The sequence below is a fragment of the Benincasa hispida genome, chromosome 9, assembly GCF_027475165.1.
Source record: "Benincasa hispida cultivar pf3 chromosome 9, pf3_genome.v1.1, whole genome shotgun sequence".
NCBI classification, from domain to species: Eukaryota; Viridiplantae; Streptophyta; class Magnoliopsida; order Cucurbitales; family Cucurbitaceae; genus Benincasa; species Benincasa hispida.
The window spans coordinates 86,367,969-86,388,936 of NC_143486.1; the positions used below are offsets into that span (position 1 = coordinate 86,367,969).

General features: G+C 30.2%; 1 long non-coding RNA gene across 3 annotated transcripts; it reads right to left on the reverse strand.

Moving 5' to 3' along the window:
• Positions 1 to 3,950: 3,950 nt before the first annotated feature.
• On the reverse strand, positions 3,951 to 9,035 carry LOC150034142 (uncharacterized). 3 transcript variants are annotated; one of them, XR_016532331.1, is made up of 4 exons: positions 8,837 to 9,035; positions 8,544 to 8,625; positions 4,427 to 4,520; positions 3,951 to 4,346 (listed from the first exon to the last, which is right to left on the reverse strand). It is a non-coding gene; the product is annotated as an uncharacterized LOC150034142 (long non-coding RNA). The 3 variants fall into 3 exon arrangements; XR_016532329.1 differs by having other exon boundaries at positions 8,544 to 9,035; XR_016532330.1 differs by having other exon boundaries at positions 4,427 to 4,567; positions 8,544 to 9,035.
• Between the last annotated feature and the right edge of the window lie 11,933 nt (positions 9,036 to 20,968).

Below are 20,968 nucleotides of genomic sequence, written 5' to 3' on the forward strand. Positions count from 1 at the left end.
TGGTCATAGTATTTCTCAAACCACATCAGCCCATAGCTTCCAACATCAGCAATCTCTCTCTCTCTCTCTCTCTCTCTCTCTCTCTCTAGATTTAGGGCTTAATCTTAGTTTTAATTTTAGTTCCTATTTGTTTTTTTAGTATGAGGGTCATTCAAATCTAAGTTTTAGTTTATAGTATTTATTAAAATACTATGGTTACTGAAAAGTGCTAAACCTAAAATAGGGTAACAAGTTGTTATATTTATAGATGTGATTAGTAAAGTTTTTCGGAGATAAAATATGTCTAAGAAAAATATTAGGGTCGATGTTTTGAATTATTGTTTTGCTTATTGAGTAGAAAGTATCATAGAGAGAATAGTTCATCTTGAAATTAAATGATATATCCATTTCTTCATTCCTATTGTATTTTTAAAGTGCAATTCAATTCACTAATTGTAATTTGTTGTATCAAGTTTTCTTATCTTTATAAATAATATAGGTGTTTTTGAATGATATGGAATTAGAAAAGTGATAATAAATATTTTAAAGAAAATATGAATTAAATCTAAGTTGACTTTTTATACGTATACGTGTCTCAAAATAATAAACTTGTAAGGGACTTTGGTTAAGATTATTAGTGTGTTATTTTATTATCTAAAAACAATGGTCCTCTCTAAAATTAAAACATAAGTTGAAGAGCTTATTTCAATAATAATTCTTAATGGTCGAAAATTCGGCCCACTATATTTTGGTTCTCAAAAGTAAAAGAATTAGTCATTTTTTTCTTTAATAATATGTTGGTAGGGAATTGAATCTTCAACTTCGAAGTTGATAGTACATCTTCGATGTAAATTAAGTTATGCTATTTTTTTTTTTAAAAAAAGGAATTAATTACTTTAAATGGTCTCAATTGCATGAAAAATTCAATAGTTCTAGTTGATATTTAAAATTTTTATTTTGTTCTAAAACATGAAAAAAAAAGGAGTACAATCTTAACTTTTTAGAATACACATGGTCGTACAAGTTGTTCTCAAATATAGGAAAATGAACAAAAATGTTTACAAATATAGCAAAATTCACTATCTATTGTGATATATCATGATAGATTATCGTCTGTGTCTATTGCAATTTATTGCAGATAGATTGTGATATCTCACTATTATGCTAAATATTTTTAACAGTTTATCATTTAAAATAATTTTTGTGAAAGAAAATATAAGTAATATTTGGAAAAAAGACCTAAAGTCAAAATTTCATCGGGAATCATTTAAACATTCGATGAAAACAAATTAAATAAAAAGAATGTTTGTTTATGGTTGGATTTAATATTTTTCAAAGGCGAGAACAAAAGAGAGTAAACAGGTGTGATAAATATGTTTCTTTTCAAAGTAGTGTGTTTTTAACCTGTTTACACTACTTAAATTCACACGTTAATTACGTACAATATTTTACGAGTTCTTTAGCGCATTACGTAAGGTTAACACGCTTAAGTACCTTAGTCAAGGTATGGATCTTCATTATTATTATTTTTAAATAATTTATTTTAAAAAGAATGAATATAACTATTTCACTTGTCTTTAACGTTCTATATTTTAATTTTTATCGCCATTAATTATTTGACGAAGGAAAAAAATAGAATGTACATGAGTGTTGATTGGATCATATATAAATTAGAATGTACATGAGTGTTAGTTGTCCAATAAGAAGAGATTTTGATCCGATCAATAATAGTAAACCCAAAAGAAACACCATTTTATAGATGAGTTACTTCTCTAATTGAGTGACAAATAAATATTAATGGTTGGAGTAAACTTGCATATGAACACACGTATCTAATTTATTTTCCTCTTAAATATGATATATAACAACCTTTATTCTCTCCAACATTTCTTAATATAATTAAACACACTTTTAATTATTTTAAAATTACTTAATAAAATAAAACTATTATAATTTATTTGCTAAAACTCTCCTACAAAAATACTCATTAACTAAATCAATCAAGACGTGTATTATAAAATGATTCCATGCTCTAATAACAACCACAAAACTAATTATTATTATATTTTTAGTTGAAACTAAAATGGACACGATTTAAACAAAATAATAATAATAATAACAACAACAATAAATATGAGAATATATTAGTTCATTGGCCATCGACGGTTGAGAAAGTGAGGTTCAAATACGATGTACTTTTTCGAAGTCAACCGACCACAGGCCGGCGAGAGCCGCCTTGACAAGGTGGCGTAGCGTGCCGCCTCCGGGATTCTGTCGTTTAGGAGACAAAAAAGCCGACGGTTACCGAACAATTACCAAACAGATGGGAAAGGCTTTTGGGTTTGGTCCCCTTCTAAACATAATAAAAAATTATTAACTAAAATTCTATCACTCGAATTATTTTATGCGCGATAAAGAAGTAAACGACACCGTAGTAGCAATTTAAAATTAAATAAACAAAAAATTGGCATGATTTTAAATAATGTCTCTTTTAGTTTGGACAAAAAAAATGAAAACCCTATCCGGTTTTCTTTGTCGGATTTTCCGAAATACCGTTAACTGCATTGCACGACCATGGAATCTAAGATCTCCCTCTGTGTGTTTGGCCGTTTTTTTTTAGCTTCTTTATTTTTATATTTTTAATTTATTATAATCTTTTGTTTCCATATTTCAGTACGATCCTTTTTTTTTTTTTTTTTTTTTTTTTTTTTTTTTTTTAATAGTTCATAGACAGAGAGAATTTAGAGAGTAAGAGACAAATTAGAGGGAAAATGTTTAAATCTTAACAGTTTTATATAATATTTTTAATGTAAGACAAATCGAGTTTGAGATTGGACTAAAAGAACATGAGTTTGAATTGATTTTTGAGAGAATTATTTTAATAAAAATAGGTTTCAATTATTTAGATATGTTTCTGGACTTTTTTTTTTCATTTTAATTTTAAAATTTAAAAATATCACAAAAATACTCTTAAGGATTTTTCTATTAGTTATAATTATGAGGGGAAATTATCACACGATTAATGATGTGTTAAAATGAGAAAGCATACCATGATATTATTTATGACATCATTTATGTATAAATTGATGTAACACCGGTATTTGTTGTGCAAAAATTAATTTGATAAATAATGTTAACAATTCTTTGTTTTATTGAAATAAATGGTAGCGACGATTTTAATCTTCTATATAATTGAAATAGTTTTTATTATCAAATGTGGCCTTGAATTTTGTCATTTTACTATTAAAATTAATTAAAACCAATCTCAAAATATTGGGGTATCTATATATAATTTAAGTAGGATTGAAAATATATAAGTAAGTACTGATTTCCAGTAAAATTAAGTATGGCAAGAAAATGACATAAATATATCTTAGATTTCTGTTACTTTAGTAGAAATTTCAAATAAAATTTAAACAAAATATAACACTAGTAGTACATTTTAAAATGTATATACATGGGGATTAAAATATTGAGTTCAAAGGGAAAGTTAATTAAGTTTTAATTTATTATTAATAGAAAGGGCAATGACTTTTTAGTTATACAAGTTGAACTACACGTAGCCGCCGCATGGAGTCTGTGGGTTAGGAAATTTAATACGGATTTGGTACGCAGCCGTGGAATTTGGTCTTATTAATTAAGTTCGTATTAGCTCTCTAATTTTTTTTTTATTTTTTATTTTATTATTATTTTCAATTATTATTAGTTTTTTGGGTGAAGACTAAAGACCAAGGCATGAAATGACAGTCTACTAGCTCATCTTATAATCTCATCCAAAAATTTCAGATTTGACTTTGAATTTATATTTCTAGACGCCCATGAAACCATATTCTAGAATTAGACTTGCAAAGTCTTTTTTTTTTTTTTAAAAAAAAATATTTTTTGGTGAAGACTTATACAATTTTTCATATCCATAACTTTATTGTAAAAACAAATTGGAGGAAGAAAAGGATAATATGACAACAAACTAATGACGTGAATAAGTTAGTGACACAAATATATTTAGGCAAAGTATGATAAGTGTTGAGATATTAATAAAGGAGTGAAATCAACCTTTACTTTTATGTTATATTTTTTCTTTACAACCACTTTGGTAAAACATCCTATATATAAAGGATCATTTAGCACAAAGTTTAGAGTTAGAAAAAGACTTATCTGTATTTTGTAATCTCTCTAAGAAACTAGAAATTCTAGCTCCTCTCGTGGATGTAACTAGGCCTCATGTTGTTGAACCACGTAAATATCTTGTGTTCTTCTTCTTCTTTTCCTCACTGCATGCGTGATTTAAGCAACAACATCATTTTCTCCTTCTCGAGTTTATACAACCTCCCTCATCTCCTTTTTCCTTTTCTCTCACAACTGTAACTCTGAGCAAAACAAAAAATGAAAGCTGATTTTGTTTGAATGCAATTAGTAAAGGACTTGAGTGGGAAGAAGGAATCCTGACCTTCAACGTGTCTAGTGGGATTATCTTTAATGTGACATTTTTTCCACCATTTGTTTCTTTTAAGACCATCAATCTTGGTCTTTATCCTTCAGTTCTGGGCCTCAGTGGAAATAGGAAAAGCCCATCAAAGTGGTATCAAAGCTTGCAAGAATAAGAAAAATTCTTCAAGAATTCAAAGAAATATAATCTTTGAGGATTGCAAGCACACAAGAAGGTAGAAAATGGTTGTTGCAAGGTATGACTTAGAAAAGTTTGATGGGAAAGGAGATTTCAGGCTGTGGAAGGCCAAAGAGCTATATTGGGGCAATAGAAGGCTCATAAGGCTCTTGTCTAAACTCCCTACTACTGTAACAGAAGATGACAGAGAAAATATGGAGTTGATTGCACATGGAACTCTTGTTTTAAATATCTCAGACAGTGTACTTAGACAAGTGATTGATCAAGACGCTGCTTTTAAAATGTGGACAAAGTTGAATGAGCTATATGAATCTAAAGATCTTCATAATAAACTATTCTTGAGGGAAAGATTCTTTACATTTAAAATGAATTCATCCAAGACCTTGACAGAAAATCTTGATGAGTTAAAAAAGATTACAATAGAATTTAAAACTCAAGGTGACACTATTAGGGCAGATAATGAAGCTTTTGTGCTTCTAAATTCACTTCCAGAAACATACAGAGATGTTAAAACAGTCCTAAAGTATGAGAGAGATTCAATAACCACAGATATCATCATTTCAACACTTAAAATAAAAGAAATGGAGTTAATGTCAAATAAAGAAGAGAAACCTAGTGTAGAAGAACTATTTGTGAAAGGCAAAATTGAACATCACAATAAAGAAAAAGGCAAACAATTTTTCACAGAAGAAAACAAGGAGAAGTCTAAGATTAGATGCAAATATTGCAAAAAGACAGGACATCTAACCAAAGATTGCAGAATTTTGAAATGAAAAAATGAGCCAAAAAAAAAATACATAATAAAAAAATCAGTCAACACAGTTAGGAGAAACCTCAGTAGGGGAAGATTCATTCTTCTTTTCAGATACCTTAACCACTTCAAACCAAAAAGCAGAAATTGAAGAACTAGTAAAGAACCTTGATTGGGTTCTTGATTCAAGGTGCTCTTTTCATATGACCCCTAACAAGGACTGGTTCAACACTTACAAAGAAATGGATGGAGACTCGGTCTACATGGGTAATAATCACTCATATTCTGTAGTTGACATTGGCTCAATTTCCCTAAAATTAGAAGATGGGTCAGTGAAGCTACTAAGAAATGTCAGACATGTGCCCAAGTTAAAAAGAAATATGATCTCATTGGGTATGCTTGACTCAACTGGCTGTGAATACAGAGGAAAAGGAAGCTATAAAAGATTCTAAGCAAGTCTCCAAAGGGGTAAAGATAAATGGTGTATATGTAGTTCAAGGAGTTCAAAAATTGCAATATGCTTTAATTGTAACATCCAAAGAACTTACTGAAGGAGACCTTTGGCACAAAAGACTTTCACACATCAGTGCCAAAGTCTTCAAACTCTGACCAAGCAAGAAATCCTTCCTAAAGGGGTTCACCAAGGCCTATTCTTTTGTGAACATTGTGTAATAAGGAAGGCTACAAGGCAGAGTTTTACCAAGGCTTAGCACACAACTAAAGCAATCCTTGACTATGTGCACTCAGGCCTATGGAGTCCCTCAACTTTCTAATATTTGAGTGGTGTCAGGTACTTCCTAACCTTTGTTGATGATTTTTCTATAAAAAGATGGATATATTTTCTTAAAACTAAAGACATTGTCTTTAAGAAATTTAAAGAATGGAAGATTTTGGTTGAAAAACAAACAGGCTACCAAATTAAATGTCTTAGAACAGATAATGGGCTTAAGTTTTGTGTAGAAGAATTCAATGTTTTTTGTAGACATCAAGGAATAATCAGACACAGAATAATAAGGTATACACCTCAACAAAATGGGGTGGCGCAGAGGCTAAATAGAACTATACATGAAAGAGTGAGAAGCCTTTTATCTGATGCTAACCTACCAGAGAAGTTTTTGGCTGAAACAACCTCTTATACACTCTACACACTCAATAGATGCCCACAAGCTTCATTGGACCTACCTACTCATGATGAAAAGTGGACCAAACACCCCCCCAATCTAAGTAACCTAAGGGTTTTTGGATGCATTGGTTTTGTACACCAGAATAAAGGAAAATTGAATGCCTGAGCAGTCAAATGCATATTTTTGGGGTTCACTCAAGGAGTGAAAGATTTCAAACTTTGGCATCCTATTAAGAAAAAAATGTGTAACTAGCAAAGATGTTATCTTCAGGGAAACAGAAATGTTTATGCAGAAAACAAATACTCTTGAACAAACACCTCAAGAGCTGATAGATAAAATTGAGCTGGAGCATTCACTTGTGCCTGCATCAGTTCCCTCAAGCTCAAATTCTGAAGATACAGGTGTTTAGATGTCTCAACATGAAGAAAAAGAAGAGACAACCACTGATACTCAGCAAGAGGGACCAGACTTAAGAAATTATCCCTTGGCTAGAGACATACAAAGGAGAACAATAATGCCACCTACTAGGTATGAGGGCTACATCAACTTAGCATTGAATGCTTTAGAAGAGATCAGTGATTCAGAACCCTTTACTTTTGAAGAAGCAGTGAGTTTTGCAAATACAAAAAGATGGATAGAAGCTATGAATAATGAAATAGAGTCCCTGATGAAAAATGAGACATGGGATTTAGTTCCTCTACCTAAGGGGTGTAAACCTATAACATCTAAGTGGGTGTACAAGTTTAAAAAATGCATCCCTAATATTCAAGAACCTAGGTTTAAAGCTAGGTTGTTTGCTAAGGGGTTTACACAAAGACAGGGAGTTGACTACAATAAGATATTCTCTCATGTTGTTAAACAAACCTCTATTAGACTACTTCTATCCATAGTAGTACAACAAAAACTAGAGCTTGATCAACTTGATGTAAAAGCAGCTTTTCTTCATGATTACCTAGAAGAAACTATACATATGTGTCAACCTAAAGGCTATCAAGTCAAAGTGAAAGAAGATCACTACTGCTTACTTAAAAGGTCCATCTATGGACTAAAGTGGTCTCCTAGGTACTAAAACAGGAGGTTTGATGAGTTTATGTAAAAGAATGGCTTCCTAAAGAGTTCCTATGCCAACTGTGTTTACATCAATACTAAGACATTTGCTAATCATGTCTATCTACTTCTATATATGGATGATATGTTACTATCAAGTAGTTCTAAGGATGAGTTGAAACAAGTTAAAATCTCATAAAATCAGAGTTTTAAAATGAAAGATATGGGCAATATAAATAGAATACTTAGTATTGATAATAAAAGAGATAGAACAGATCACATATTATACATCAATCAAACTAAGTACTGTGAGAAATTGATACAGAAGTTCCATATGAAAGAAGCAAAAATAGTTTGCACACCCATTACACAACATTTCAAACTATCAGCAGAAAATTCACCCAAAAAACAGAGATTGAGCATAAAAAACTAATGTTTGCAGTGCCTTACTCCTAAACAGTGGGAAGTTTTATGTATTTGATGATTTCTACTAGACCAGACATAGCCTATGCAACTAGTTTGGTCAGTAGGTACATGGCCAACCCAGGAAAGAGACATTAGGAGGCCACCAAATGGATTATGAAGTACCTAAAGGGCACAATGGGAGCTAGACTTCTATACCAACAAGTCATTGACACAGAACCAGAGTTATTTGGCTTTGTTGACTTAGATTATGCAGGGGATCTTGATAGAAGAAGGTCATTGTCAGGGTATATCTTTCTATTTGGAAGTTGTGAAGCTAGAAGGCCTCATTGCAATCAGTGGTAGCTCTTTCTACCACTAAAGCACAGTTTATTGCCCTATTAGAAGCTATGAAAGAAGACCTATAGTTAAAGGGTCTACTTTAAGACTTTGGTATGACATAGACAACAGTAAGAATCTATTGCGATAATCAGAGTACTATACATCTGTCTAAGCATCCCCAAAATCATAATCGTACAAAACATGTAGATGTAAAGTATCATTTTATCAGCAAGAAAATAGAAGAAAAGAAGATTGAAGTCCTTAAGGTTCATACCTCTGATAACGCATCTGACATGCTAGCAAAAGAAGTCACTTAACTCAAACTCCAGAAGTGTCTTGACGTAATCAGGTTTGAACTGCCAGAGAAAGGTTAGAAATGAGAAATTAGCAAAAGGGAGCTGATTCAAAGTAAATGTTAATATCAAGGTGGAGATTTGTTAAGAAATTAATAAATGGCAATGAAATCAAGCTTTACTTTTATGTTATATTTTTTCTTTACAACCACTTTTATAAAACGTCCTATATATAAAGGATCATTCAACACAAAGTTTAGAGTTAGAAAAATACTTATCTGTATTTTGTAATCTCTGCAAGAAACTAGAAATCCCAGCTCCTCTCGTGGATGTAGGCATCTTGTTGCCGAACCACGTAAAGATCTTGTGTTCTTTTTCTTCTTTCTCTCACTCCATGCGTGATTTGAGCATCAACATCATCTTCTTCTTCTTGCTCCCTCATCTCTTTTTTCCTTTTCTCTCACGATTGTAACTCTGAGCAAAACAAAAAATGAAAGTTGATTTTGTTTGAATGTTATCAATAAAGGATTTGAGTGGGAAGAAGGAATCTTGACCTTCAACGTATCTGGTGGGATTATCTTTAACGTGGCATTTTTTCTACCATTTGTTTCTTTTCAGACCATCAATCTTGGTCTTTATCCTTCAGCTTTGGGCCTCAGTGGAAATAGGAAAGGCTCATCAATAAGGTTGTCTTTCTTACCTTCACACATAAAACAACCAATTTAATAAATTAAAATGACAAATAAATGAATATGAAAAAAGCGATTGCACCAAGGATATTTTTTTTCCTCACAAATTTGAGATTACGTGTCTTTTAGCAATTACATATCATACTATAATGGAGATTACATTAGACCCTTATTCACACTACAAATCACCTTTCAAATGATTGAAATATGATGTACTTGACTTCCAAGCACCAAAACCTAATATTATGATAGCTTGGAGATATACAAAGGAATAAACCATCAACTTTGATAAAGAGAACAAAGAACTATTATTGCTTTGAACAAAAATAAATAAATAAATAAAAAGAACGCATAACTCTAAGAAAAAACCCATAGAAAGAAGTGTAAAAAACAATCTCACTAAAACTTTGGAAAGAAAAAGTGTGTGTCAATATCTTTATTCTCGTGATAGCACCTAAATGTTGTCCTCTTAAACAACACAAATCCTAACATAAATAATTATCACTACTGCAAAATTTGATATAGATTACAGTCATATAACCTTAATCACTGATCCACTCTAAATTCCACTCAAATTAATGAAGAAGGAGCTGACTTTCATGCAAGCAATCTAATTACATAGTGAAGAACTTATAAAATGAAAATTGAAGTTTCATTACTTTCGATTCAGTGTTTCCACCATACAATCTGAGTTAGAGATTAGTAGAGAAGCACTTCTTGGTGGTCTACTGAAAGATTGAAACATCAATTCGTGGAATTCAACTGGCATTAAAGAGTTTTCTTCAAAGGTTCTGTGTTTTTAAAACACTCTGCTAAAATTGTGTTTCAATGCATGTTTTAAACTCAAATTAAGTGTAATTAGAGTACTTATTGATTCCGTTTTTTCCCATTGCATGTTAGTTACTCTATCAATAAAAGTATTTTAATTTTGAAGAGATTATTTCTACTCATTGTGTACTTCAACAATCTCAACTTGTGCACGTGTCCTTTTTTAGTGTGGTAAATTGAAATAAAAAAGAACAAAAGATAAATGTTAGAATATAGAACTTTAAATTCTCATAATTACTCTCATCTTCTCAACCACGATAATGGAATTTAAGATTAGAATGCTCACATTAAAGTTTAATTTCACCTTTTGAATGTCTTTAAGTTAACATTTCTAAATAAACTTTCAATTTAAAGTAAAATCCTATATGAACTATCAACATACACCATACCACTAGAGATTTTAAGATTAAAAATTGAAGCCTTACAAGTGATACGATGAATTATTATTGTATGTTGCAAATGTGATAATTAATTCTTTTAGTCCTTAAAAGAACTAAAAGTTACAATATTCTAACTCTAACTAGAAGACAAATAAGCATCATATCAAGTTAATATATTATGATAATGAATTGAAAAAGTCATTTAAATAAAAAAGTTATAATATTCTAATTCAAACTAAAAGAAAAATTAACATCATAACAAGTTATTGTATTAGGATAAAAAAAGAAAATTTTACTGTCTTTAGAGACAAAAATGAGGTTCTCCTACAATGAGACAACAAAACAACCAAATTCAGAAACATGTTTAGAATATTTAATTATTTTTCAATTTGTGCCAATTAAAAAAGACACTTAAAAAAAAAGAACCAAGAATGTATATGAAATATTATTGACATGTTTTAACAACAACAAAAAAATGTTGAACAATGAGACCCAACTACTAGAAATTAAAAATCAATTTAAACAATTATGAGAGGAAGCAAGAATCTAAATGAAGAAATAGTGAGACAAACTTGAGCAAAGTGGATTGAAGTTGAATAACTTTATTATGTTACTTGATAGAGAAACTGGAGAATTGAGAGATTGCTAATCCAACTATCACAAACAATGTTGATCAACATTAAACTCCAAAAGGCTAAAAGGATTTACTAGATGACATTCTAACTACATGAATTTCTAATTCAATAGAGTAGTGGGTAAAGATAGTGGTTCCAAATTTCACTTTTTTTTTTTTTTTTTTCAATTTTTTTAATTTTTAACAACTAATGGGATTTTTTTAAGTGAAAAAATTTCGAATATTTGAATAATCAATAAATTTAGTTTTAATCTCACATAAAATTATCATTGAGAGAACATTTTATTTTTATGGTGCAAATGTTGATTTTCAACCACAGTGTTTTCTTAAATATAATTTTAAGACATATATTCAATTACAGTATTAACAAATTATTTTAAAGTAAAACAATACGAACAATACAATCTAACTATAGATTAAAATTCATATTTATCGTGGTAGAAAGTTAATATTAAACTTTCTATGGTTGTTGATAGTATAATCTCTAATTGTCTTTTAGACCACAATTTTTATTGACCGTGATGTAAAATTAATTTTTACACCACAATTTTTATTGCTTATAGTGTATAGTTAATTTTTACATCATGATTTTTATTGATCGTAGTATAAAATTAATTTTTACAACACGATTTTTATGCTTGTCCTATACAATAAGTTTTTACACCATGATTTTTATGAATTATGGTGTATTGTTATTTTCACATTTTGATTTTTATTGACTGTGGTACAAAGTTAATTATTATACCTTAGTTTAATTAGCCGTGGTATAAAGTAAACTTTTACACTATAATTTTTTTTTTACCGTAGTGCAAAAGTAATTTTTACATAATGATTTTTCTTGACTATGATGCAAATTTAATCATTACACCGTAATTTTTATTGATCGTGGTACAAAGTTAATTTTTACACCATGGTTTTTCCTTCACCATGGTTCAAAGTTACATTTTATACTATGATTTTTTTTTTTTTTATCATGGTGCAAAGTTAATTTTTATACCATGGCTTTTACTGACCGTGATGCAAAGTTAACTTTTACACAGTGGTTTTTATTGACCATAGTGCAAAGTTAATTTTTCACCATGATTTTTATTGATCATGGTGCAAAGTTAATTTTTTACGCCACTATTTTCAAAATCCTGTAGTCTATAACATATCTTTAAACCATGGTTTTTAATTTGTGTGGTCTCTAAATAGGTGTATTCATTTTAGATCATGGTTAATTCAATCTCTACAACATTAGACCATTGTTTTTTAAAAAATCATAGTCTTATATCTAAATAAAAGTATAGTGTATATTAAATTTTGTAGTAGTGATATCAATTTAATCATAGCTTGAGCTGGTTAGGTTAGCGATATATTTTAAAAGATACAATTTCAAACCCTAATACTCATTAATTCTTTGAATAGCAATGGGTTTTTTCTTTTTCTTTTTTCCAATTAAGGGTAGATTTCATGGCATTAAGAGTAAATAATGAAAAAAAAAAAATATTGGGTGATTGAGAGAAATATGTATACTCAACAGATACCAACTATATTTGAGTTAACTAAAACTCATCCATTAACTTGTTAAAATATATCGTCAATCGAGATTAAAGGTTTGTGATCATTCATTTTGATGTCAAGATAATAAAATATATTTAACATTCACGTGATAACAATGATAAATTTATAATTTAGAGAAGAATGTGACCTGTAAGATAGAAAGATACGTGCATTAGTGTGGTACTTGTCACATAGGCTCCGATGTTAAGTTAGAAAGCGTATATATGCAGCAAGTAGAGAGCTTCTTCCTAGAGCTAACATGATATATTTATAGGTGAAATTGACCCTAAGACCTTCTCCATAGAGTTTTAAAATTGCATAGTGATCATCCTTTCACTTATTAGGTTGGGGCATGCTTCGTTGGGTTGAAGTCAAATACATTCTTTTAGCCATATTTTGGGCTTAAAATAATCTCTTGGGTTGGGACATGCATGAGGCATGCCCCATCAGGTGTTTTGCGAGGCTCTGCCTCGACCAATTCTATTTATTTTCAAGATCCATTTTGATCCTAAATTGCCACTTTCAGTTCGAATTACGTTAACTTCTTGACTTTGTTACTTTTATGGTTGTTAAACGTGGAATATGTTCTTTGGTGTAAGAAAATAAGAAATAAATTGAATGAGCTGACTTCATTATACCCTATAATAGTGGGACAATAATTCTCCAAACTGAATATGTTTCACGTTTTGAAGTTTCTTTGTCCTCATTTGAAAATAAAATAACCCCCAAGGGATCGTATAGAATTTCTATCCGATCCTTATTTTTCAAACATTAATCTACTAATATTCTTTATTTCAATATCCGACAAGTATATGTTCATAAACCCAATAATATAAATTAATTTAATTAACTAATGTATATAATATGCCGTCAAATACCACACCCAAATTTAGAAATTAGAAATTTTAATTTCAAGATATTTTTAAAAAGCTTATTATTATTATTATTATTACTTTGCCTGTTGTTGAGATAGTCAAAGGATCTATAAATTCAAAATCTGCTAATCTACATTCATGAAGCCGAACAATACATACCATAAAGTCGCATTTGTGTAATGCATTAATAATTAATATATATTTTTCCCCATGAAGTCTACTCCCAACTTTCAGAGACCTAATTGCTTCCGACATTTTTTTAAATTCACCCTACAAAAATTACATATATTATTTTCATGAAAGGATATATATATCAATTTATACCTCTTATTTTTTTTATATCAATTTAAATCTTGAATTTTCACAAATATATCAATTTAAATCTTGAAATTTTATAAGTATGTTCAAATAAAGATAATAAACGATGTAAATTGATACATTTATGAAAGTTAAGAAATGACTATAATCATGAACTTAAGTCTAATTTAGATTTTCTAATGTACATCCAAATCAATACATTATATTTATTTTAGGGATTGGTTATCGATTTAAAAATAATAATAGGACATAAATTTAAGGTTAAAATTTTAAATGTGAAAACACGTATGAAACACGAATGTTAAAATTTAAATTGTAATTTTAAAAAATATATTAATAAAAAGAAAAGGAAGAAAGATATTAAAAGAAAGTTTCTAGAAGGCAGGTGAAGTTAGAAAAAATAAATAGAGAAAGCGAAATAAGGGGAAAAGGCTTCGAGAAAGGAAATTGCGTAGGGAGTTAGTGAGACAAAAGAGGTTCGGTGAAGGATTGGACCGGCGGTCCGACCGTCCCTATCGATCACGCAAATGAAAACAACAACCAAATAATAACAATAATACTAATTAATTATAGTAATAATATTAAAAATTTTACCCTCAAATTTTAAACTTTATCAAATTGGACTCTAGACTTAGTTAAATGATGTCTTTTTCTACCATTTATCTCATATTTCACTTATTCACTAATTTTCACTAATTTTAACAAAAAGTTATATAAAAGTCTTCCTAATTTCATTAATTTCAAGAATATCAAGTTTTAACACAAATTTGAATTCGATTAATACACAAATTATTCTAGAATAATATTGCCAAAAACTCACAAATTTTAACAAAAATTAAAGCTTTTTTTTTTCTTTAAAATATTATCAATATTTTGTCATACACATATTTTATAAATCATTGAAATTGTATGATAGTGCTTTTAAACGACTTGCAAATAGTTATTAGAGGTGAATGTTAATATATATATTTTTTTAAAATGAATTATTATAACAAATCAAAGCCACTGAAGCATATGAATAAATTGATTATTTAACATAATAATAATTACCGCAAAATAGGGTCCAAGAATTTTTGGTATTATTTTTATTTGGTCCCTATATTTTCAACATATTACATTTTTATCTGCAAGTTTTGAGTTTCATTTTTATTTGGTTTTTAAGTTTCAAAAAGTTGCATGTATGTACCATTGAGTTTTAAATTTAGTTTCTATTTGGTCAATAAACTTCATAATTTTACATTTTTACTCTTTGGTTTTCAAAAATGCCCATTTTTACTGGTTTGTGTACTTTTTCTATTAATTAAATTTTAAAAAATTAGTTTCATTTAATTTCAACCACTGTTAAAATTAATTGAAAAGTCCACATCATGGTATTATTAATTATCGAAAGTTAACATCGAGGATTAAAAACAAACACAAGTCACTCATGAGTAAAAGTACAGTTTCTTAAAATCCAAGGACCTCAAACCTCAAATAACAACTAAACTCTTCTCTCGAGAATAAAAATGTAACATTTTGAAACGTATTGACAAAATAAAATCTAAATTCAAAACTTAAAGGAAAAAACGTAACATTTCGAAATTTAAGAGATGAAATAGAAAATTACAGAGATTAAAAAATATATTATTTTCTAATAAATATATAAATAAAAACAAATTTCAAATTAAAATAAACAATTTGATGCGATCTTCTATCTCCGTCATTATCGTACTCAAATAATCTCCAAACCTAAAGCACCTAACCACACCGTTAAAATTCTCCCCCACGTCGCCTTCCCTAATTTTAAAGTCTCCTCCCCTTTCCCATCCCCCCTTTGACACGCCACCCACTTTATCATTTTTCAGCCCCATATTTCATTTCTTTTTCAAACTTTGATTTCATACCATCTATGGAATTCATGGACATAGTGATTATATTTTTTTGTGTACTTTTTTTTTCCTTTGATTTTTAGTTGATTTGCACTACTTTTAACTTATATTTTAAGATTGATTTGTTAAGGTGTGTTTGTTCATATCTATAACACCCTTAATTTGTTTCGCAAATAATCAGAGGATACTTTAACATAGACATTTGAGCACATTATCTTTTACACGTTCTCTTCTATTTTTTGTGTTGACTTCTGAAGTTAAACCCTAAAGAATAACCAATTGAAACATCAAATGATTATTGGGTCACAAACCAAGTAACCTTTTTGTAGTATGGTTTATAGCAATTTTAATTATAACAATACTTTAATACTCACCCTCGATTATACTTATAATAATAAAAGAAAGGACGATTAGAAATCAATATTAATTGAAGAGGAAATCACATTACAAATCAATCAACACAAAAACTTTTTTTTTTTTTTTTTTTTTTTGTTAAACAAGTGGGAGTATGAGCGATTGAACACCAACTTTAATGACATAGAGAGGTGGTCATTTAAACCACAAAAGCCGAACCGTTTCTAAAAACCAAACCGAAAACTCAATGAAACCGAAAAATGCGGCTCAATCCGGTTTGAAGAAATTTTGAAGCCAAATTAATTCGGTTCGGTTCGGTTTCACTTTCGAAAACCAAATTTGAAACCGAACTAAACCGTTTTTAACTAATATATTTATTTATTTATTTATATATTTTAAACAAAGAGTAAAACCGAATTTAAAACCAAACCGCTTTTAATTTAAAGAACAAAATCGAACCAAGCCGCATATATGCGGTTCGGTTTGAACCAATAAATCGGTTCGGTTTGGTTTCACATTTTAAAAAATTCAGTTCAGTTCGGTTTGACCACCAAACTAATCGATTCATTGTAGCCATCTTTTTGTTGGTTGTTATTAGATATAACAAAATGAGCTAATTTATTTATAGATATAGCAAAATTCAGTGATACATAGTGAAAGACAGTTATATTTTGTAGTTTTGTCATTTAAAATAATAATTATTTTTTTTTTCAATTAAGAGTAGGAAGGTTTGAACCATCTCGTGGCTACTAACATTTCGTAAGCCAATTGAACTATGTTTTATTGAACAATTATAAATGATGTTGATTCTATTTGTTATTAATTATGAAATAAATGTATTGATGAAAGCATGCTCACAATTAACGTATTTATCTACGAATTATAATTACTGGTTGACTCCATATAATGTTGTCATCGAACCAATTGAGATGTTTTCAATTTTTTATTTTAAAAGCATCATTTGATCAATATCAACAAGTGAAAAATTATTTCTATAAAAGAAAGATGCTGAAATTTTAATTTACTATTGTAAAAGGTATATTTCAAGTCAATGGATTTGGCTTATTTATCAACTTATGTGACTTTGAAAACGACTAATTATTTTCAAATTTTCTGTTTTGATTTCCACAATGATCGAAAGCTATGCATAAGGCCACGGGCTACAAATAGATATTAATCATTGAGGACAATATACATATATTATCGACTTGAGATTTGATTGTACGACGAGATCTCTGAAGATATTTAATTCGTGGATATTGTTTTCGGCTACCCTCTTGCGGTCAAATTTGACAGCAATGAACAGTCATGAATGACAGTCGTCAGAAATATGAGACCTACAAAATAGAAACTTGTTACAAGCTGAGTCACGGATCTCGCTCTCTTTAAGACGTTTTGCCGCTCTATTCAAGTATGCAAGCAATTTTTCAGAAGTGCCACGTCATCCCCAAGATAAAATGCCCCAAAAAATTGTCTCGATCGAAAATGCATAGTACCCGATCGGAAAACTCACAACCTTCAATGCTCAGCAAACAGAAAAATGTAAGTGAGGGGAACCGAAGAAAACGAGAGAGAATTGTGAAAATGTGGTGTGTTGAAACTGTTGAAGGCTTGCGCCTTTTATAGGCCTCATAGGCCAACTGCGGGGAAAAAGTCGTGCCCAACCATAGAATGTGTGGTGCAGGTGGGAAGATTGGAATGGACGACACGGGCAGACGACTTACCGGCTTGCGACACATGTTGGAGGAGTTGTTAAAATAATCCCACACACGCCTTGCCCGACCGGACGAACGATGGCGAACATTTGGGATGTTCATCATACCCACATTAGCCTATCTTCTTACTCCCTCTAAAACATGGGTACCCCTTGGGGCCCAAACCCAAAGTTCAAGATGGGAGTATAAGAAGGAGACTCCCCTTTAAAGAATAATAAATGTGGGATTCTCAACCAAAAGTTTTTTCCTTTTCTTTTAAAACTTGAATTTTCACCCAACAATCCTTCACTTGAAAATTTAAAACATAAGAAAAACATTTTTCATCGAGCAATATTAGTCTATAAACACTGTGCTTAAGCAAAAGTATCTTACGACTTGAATCTTTACGTATGGTAGATGATTCAGAATATACTAGAGTAACCTTTGGTTTTGAACTCTATCTCTAACAACATCTCACACACAGTATCACTAGGGTGTAGTTTGAAAGTTCATGCTTTAAGGCCTAGCACGTGTATCCTGATTTAGTGAACGCTCTAAAGAGTTTGCCTAAAAACTCCATAGGAAGCGACCCCCATTTTCACATTCACATAGGTGAGTCTATCAAAAGTGCTGGTGTAGCTAGGTACCCCATTTGACATCAAGTATAGATCTCATTAAGAACTAAGTTTAACCTTTCTTGCGCTTCAAGATATCATGCTCAGACTCTAGGTCATAGAAAGAGGGACTCTGTGTTAGTTTTAGCATGATTCACTTTATGTCACTTGTGATCAGTTATTACCCGTTGAATCTGTTTCTTGGGATCTCCAGTCTACAGGTTGGATTTTCCTCATAGTTATTCATCTCTTTATAGGCATGAGTCCCATCCTTTCTTAGGTTTTGAAAACCTTCTCTCTGGCCAATCCTTTTTCGTCAAAGGATCTACCAAATTTTCATCAGTCTGTATATGATCCATTCTAACTGCATCAGTAGTCAGGAGCTCTCTAATGATATTATACTTCCAACGTATTTTTCGTCTCTTTCCATTGTAGTAACGTTATGAATTTTTGTGATTGCTAAAATACTATCGCAATGGATCAATATGGTTGGTCAGACTTTTCCCATAGGGGAATCTCTGATAGTAGACTTCTAAGCCAATCTTCTTCTTCACTAGCTGTTGCTAGTGTTATCATTTTTTACTCCATCGTTGGGCTAAAATAGTTTGTTTCTTAGAATTCCAAGAGACATATTCGCCTGCTATATTAAAGATATAGCCACTCGTAGCTTTTGAATCATCCGAGAGGGAGTTCCAGTTAGCATTGTTGAATCCTTCCAGGACAGCGGGAAACTTCTGATAATGTAATCTTAGGTTTTGGATTTTCTTCAAGTACCTCATAATATTTTCTATAGCATTCCAATGCTCTATACTAGGCCAGCTTGTAAACCTACAAAGTAATCCTATAGCATAAGCTAAATTAGGCGCAATGTAGTTAGCAATGTATCTAAGACTGGTTATGATGCTCACATACTTATATTGATTAACACTGCCACTAGTGTTCTTGAACAACTTAACACTAGGGTCATAAGGAGTACATGCTGATTAACATTCAAAGTAATTATGTTTATTTAGAATCTTTTCAATATAGTGAGAATGATCTAAAGAAATTCACTTTTCAGACTTAGTCACTTTTATGCCTAAGATTACACTCGCTTGTCCGAAGTCTTCTTGTCGAAGTTTGCATTCAATGTAGATTTCACATCATTTGTGACATGCAAGTTCGACCCAAAGATTAACAAATCATCTACATATAGACACAGGATAGTGCAAAGATTATTTTCAAACATATAGTAGATGTATTTGTTATTTTCATTAACCTTGAAACCTTTAGATAGGATTAGGTTATCAAACTTTTCATGTCATTACTTAAGAGCTTGTTTCAGACCATAGAGAGATTTATCTAGCTTACAAACCTTATTTTCTTGACCATGGACTATAAAGCCTTCAAGTTGTTCCATGTAAATCTCTTATTCAAGTTCACCATTTAGGAAGGCGGTCTTTCACATCATTTGTCCCTTCAGGTTGTTCCATGAAAATCTCTTATTCAAGTAAATATGTAAATATTAACCTACTCTGCTGATATAATCAAAATTTAAAACTTAACCATCAATCATATATATTAACTGCTATAAGTAAATAAGAAACTAATCAATCCATTGCAGCCATCTTTTTATTGGTTGTTCTTAGATATAACAAAATGAGCTAATTTATTTATAAATATAGCAAAATTGAGTGATATATAGTGAAAGACAGTTATATTTTGTAGTTTTGTGTAACATCCCCAATTTCAGAAAAATTAAGTTAATAATCTAAAATTATTGAGTTTAAATTTCCCTTTCATTTGGAAAATTGGGATTAAGTTGAAATAATTGAAAAACTTTTATTGGTTAAATGAATTTAATTGATTAGATATTCGAACTGATTATCTTGAAAATATTGAATTTTGCATCCCTTTGATTTTAGATTTTAGGGTCAACTTAAAAAAAAATTAAATTAAATTAAGGAGATGATTAATTTCATGTGGTTTTGAATTGATTTAAATATTTGAAATGATTTAATTTGTGTCAAATTGGTGGATCTTATGCCATTTAATTTTGGTTTTTGAAGCCAAAATTAAGATAATTTGAAAAGTTAATTGATTTATTAATTTAGTAACCTCTCTTTGGTGTGAAATTAGATTCAAGATTTGGAAGTTTTAAGACATTTCCATCAAGCTAGACACTATTTTTCGTTTTGCAGAAAATTGGTAAAGATCGGTAAGTTTTAGGTAAGTTATTGGTTGGTTATTCTTTTGGATTGAGAGTAATAGTGGAAAAATTAAGTTATTGATTTTGGATTTAATTCTTGATCAGATTGGCTAATTGAATCAAGTTTTGGAATTTGCCTTGGACCAAGCCACAACTTTGGGTTGATTCAAATTTTCCAAAGGTTTTAAGGAATTATTTGCATGGACTTTTGTGACCAAGTTGAGGTAAGTGGTACTATTATCGGTGCCTTTGTACCAGGTGACCTAGTCTAGAATTATAAAGTTAACTAATGGACTCTTGAAGCATGATTTTGTCATTATGTTTTACTTGTTGCATGACAGTTATAAGTATTATGAGCATGTTCAGATTTCTAATCAGTATTGATATTATGTATGTGGTGCATGAATAGACCAATAGAGCGG